This window comes from Solanum tuberosum, unplaced genomic scaffold, assembly GCF_000226075.1.
Source record: "Solanum tuberosum cultivar DM 1-3 516 R44 unplaced genomic scaffold, SolTub_3.0 scf00260, whole genome shotgun sequence".
In the NCBI taxonomy this organism is placed as follows: Eukaryota; Viridiplantae; Streptophyta; class Magnoliopsida; order Solanales; family Solanaceae; genus Solanum; species Solanum tuberosum.
This window is the reverse complement of record NW_006239188.1, coordinates 580290-584982: the sequence shown is the minus strand read 5'-3', so window position 1 is coordinate 584982 and position 4693 is coordinate 580290.

Genomic DNA, 4693 nt, shown 5'->3' with positions numbered 1-4693 from the left:
GGGGGTAGGCCAGTTTGGTGGTTTGCATTGGGGGAAGGGAGTGGTGCTTGGGGGTTGTTATTTTGAGGAGGGGGTGGTGTTTGGTAAGAGGCTGAGGCGTAATGGGGGTTTTGGGTGGTAAGGTCAATGATGGCGGGATTTCGAGCAGGACTTGAAGGCTGGTTCTGAGCTTGTTCCACGTTAGGAGGTGGAGTTTGAGTTGGAGGTCTTCCGTCTGGTTTCGCGTTGACAACAAAAATTGGAGGAGGTAAATCGTGTTTTCTCTTCATCTCGACCCTCATCTCAGCAATTTGTTTCATCAATTGTAGGATCAGTTCATTCTGATCAGCAAGGGCGGGCTGAGCCACCACGACATCAGTAAGACTAGTTTCTTCGTTGTTATCACCCATTTCTGCTTTTCCCTTTTATGAACTTTGATTGGGGAAGGAATATATAGGACCTTTAGATCTAGTGAAATAAGGATGATAAGCCAGCTTATCAACACATACCAGTTCTAACTACCTGTGGAAAAAACAACAACTCAAAGGCAAATCTGTTAGTTTTGATTCAGCACAAATAATGCAAAATATCACATAGAAAGTAGATAAACAAATAAAAGTTGCTTTGTTTGAGAACATGCTAACCCACGAATAATGGGGACTGACTTTTGAACAAGCAGGAATTTGCTCGTTTTTATGTTGAGGTTGGTGACTTAGAAAGGTTAAATTGCGTTGAGCTAAGGTCTTCTTGCTGTATCTCTGGGCATTTGTTGATCCGACTCAGTTAGCTCTATGTCGATACCCTTGCTCTTTTCCATCTTAGCAGCAATTTCACCTTTTCTGAGATGATAGAGTAATATTTCAGGATTTGATAGTAAGATTTTATTTTTGGCTAAGAAACTTAAGACTCATGGAATTTTGGTCGGACATTTGGTAGTGACTTGGATTTGGTATTGGGGAATTTTTTAGAAAATTTCCGAAAATAAGTAGGCTAAAAATGTCCTCATTCAAAGCAACATATCAGATAAACAGTTAAGTCACACAAATATCGCGTCCTAAACATACATGTGACCCTTTTATTCCCAGGGTAGGCCTAGCGATTTGAAGAATGTATTGCGCTTTTTGAAATAAATTGTTGCATCCCCCAAAATAAGATTCATAAACAATAGAGAATTCATTACAAAGTTAAGCAAAGGGATACATCTTTTAGGGAAGGGATAAACTGCAAATACAAGAACATCAATCCGACGCAAGGGAATAAGATAACTAAAATGCTGAAGGACCTGCTCTTCCTCTTGCTTTTTCCACTTCTTCACGATTGAGGAACTTGCTGGTTATCACATGCGGCTCAGCGAACACAACTTTGGAAGACATCGACATGCCCTGGAGGGTGTTAAGCTGATCATCCAAGTTCAAGTCCAAACATATCAGACAGGCTCTCGCATCAGCTAACTCTTGCGTGGCAAAGGCTAATGCCCTTTGGCTTTCATATTCTCGATGCTAGAACTCTTGTTCCCTACTCAGGTATTCTTTCTCCCTACGTTGAAACTCTTGCTCTCTTCGGTCCCATTCCTGTTGAAAATGGTAGGCTTGGATTTGGAGTCTTACCTGGACATCTTCAATTTGTCGGCCCGTGCGTGGCGTTAGGTCAAGTGTACCACGCAGATCATCCTGCAACCATATTTTGTATTCATCCACATACCCGACTTCATATATATTTTCTGCCATGCTCTCTTTTAGGTTGACCCGTCCAGCCCATTCTTGACAAATATCCTTGGCGTAAGGTATCTTGTCGCACCCGTTGTAGTCAAAGACGTAGCAGCTAGTGTTTCCTTTGAAAGGTAGAATCTGTCTTCTGCCTAATTGCCGCATTACCCTGCTAAGATTGTAAGGTCGTACCCCTCTAATGCCAGGAAGGATTAGGAAAGGACACTTTGCCCCTTGAATAGTCATTTTTCTGTACATGAAACCTTGAAACATCCATTGTACGTTTCCATCTTTTATGTTGTGGAAGAACTTAGCCCATGCTTCCCTAGTGCTGTGGATCTTGAACCTGTTGTTGCTCAAATGAAACTCGTAATGGTCGAGGTGGCTTTCTTTTTGTGGTTCAGCCAATTTCTATTTCTGAGTCTCGTATGTCTTCACTAGATGTTTAGACATCCACCACTGTAGCAAGATATTACAACCTTGAAAAAATGGAAACCCGTTTTTGCATTGACCCAAAGATCGGTAGATGTCAGCCAGAATGATCGGGGCTAGGTTGATGTATTTCTTAACTTGTCCTTGCTTACCAACACTCTCGAAGATGGCATGTGTGACCATGACAACCCGAGTATCAATTTTGATTCCCTTCGCCTTGAGGGAATACCATCGTCCCTAAGAGGCATACGACAAATGCTAGAGTTTGGGTCTGACTCCAACTACTGCAACTGAGAAACTCATTTGGAAAATTCGTATAAAACTCTAGTGACCCCATCGTTCATAGAATTTCACAAATGGAATATTCGGGGTGTCTAGCCAGTCTGCATTTACCAGTAACAACATATTTTTCAATTCTGTGATGGTTGGCTTATCCGGTAGCAAAATGTGATGATCCGGATGATTTTTCCTTTTCTGGCACATCCCGATGTTGTCTAGACAATCTTTGATCTCTTCAACAGTTGGTGTCATTTCGACATCTCCAAAGCGAAACACCATCCTCTCATCATCCCAAAATCGAGTGACCACCTCAATGAACTTAGGCCAAACTTTGAGATTCATTATCGACGGGAGATGACCCAAATGAATGGAAAGTTCTCTTTTCTGATATGCATTGAGATTCTACCACCATACACGAAGGAGGTTTGGCGTCCCGGTGACCATTTTGAAACTCAAGTGTTGCTTGGCCATCTACAAAACATACAAAGAATTAGATACCCCCCAAATCCAAGATACAACAATTTGTCAAACAACGTATACATCCTTCATACACGTAAGTATGAACGTCCATTCGGGCCGTGGGCCCTTTGGACTCAAGGTGGTCTTTCTAATGGACCCGACACGCGTTGGGTATTGGGTCATCTTAGGCCGATGCACTAAATTTCAGGGATTTGGTCTTGCTCTATCCTTGTATGACTAAGAGTGAGTTTTCTTTAAAGTGGATTGGTGACCTAAGAGGACTACTTGGGCTGGGACAATTAACGACCGTTGACTATCCAGTAGCCAGCTACATTCGTCAGGGTGCCCTGAGAACAATTTGGTTAACGAACGACTGCGGCCCGCATAATCGTCCTTTGAGTGGAAAATAAAATAAATGTCATTTGACGGAGCATGTCATGCCATGAATGCAACAGTTTATAGCAATTTAAACACATTAAGCACAAATAAACAACTCAGCAATTAAATATAATTAGTTAAATAGTCAAATCTTATGGTTAGAACTTAATTAAGTCCCCAGCAGAGTCGCCATTTCTGTTGTGCCGCAATCTTCCTAACCTTTAGAAAAATCACTTTTGAAAGTCTCTAAGTATAAAACAATTTGAGAAAAATACTTAGAAAAGAGTCGCCACTTAATTTTTTAAAGAAATTAAGAAAACTTATAATTTTCAAAGATTTAAACAGAAAAAATTGTTTGAAAATACCAAAGAGAGTTCGGGGTTCAATTTACACTTCAAGAAGGGTTTAAGCATTCGAAGTGTCTGCTAACATGCGGTTGACCTGCGATTTGACTAAAAATATATATTGACTATCTTTAGAAAAATGATTTAACATAAAAATAATACTGTACAACATCTGGTTAACTTTGAGAAAAAATAATTAAATAAATGACACATTTCATTATTTCATTTTTAGAGAAATGGACCTAAAACAAAACATTTGAGTTAAGGTGCGAATTGATAGAATTCTAACAAAGCTAGATTAATTAGAAATTATTTGATTCACTTTTGAAATAATAATTTAAACCAAATTAATACATTAAAGCATGAAAATCATTTTAAATTAATTGAAGAATAAAACTTTTGACTAACCTTCTTGAAAAAATGACTAATTAAGTATTTATAATAATAATTTACATTATTAGATTAACTTTGAGCAAATAGTATAACAAAGAGCGATTTTTATTATTATTATTTATTTATTTTAAAGAAAATAGGACCTTAATTGAAACATTTGAATTAGAGACAAGTAATTAGAATTTTAACGAAACTAAATTAACTGGTTTTTATTTGAGTCATTTTTTGTTTATGAAAAACTATTATAAACTAATAATAATAAAAAAAAAAGTTTTGACTAAAGATTATAATGAAAATACAAGAGTTCATAAAATGAGATTTGTTAGAAATACAACAACATAGAGAAATAGTTCGTCTTTTGGGGAATTCAACTAAGTTAATTTACAATTATAAAGTTAGAGTTAAACAACAAACAATAAATAATCACAATTAAATAATTAAAGAGTAAGGGAGAAATTGAATTCAGGCCCCCTTTTGGGCCAATTTCGTTAGTATTTTAGGGGGTTTAACCAAAACCCGTTTTTGGTAAACAACTGATGTATATCAGTGTATATCAGCGTGTGCATAGGCTCTTTTCATGTATCTCTTGCTTCCGAACACCTATATTTCACCTTAGCCCTGTATTTTTGCATTTTTGACCTGAAATTCGCTGTATAATGAGTGTATACTGCTGTATACAATATGTATACAACCCATTTTCGACTTTTCGAGACCTGTAATTTA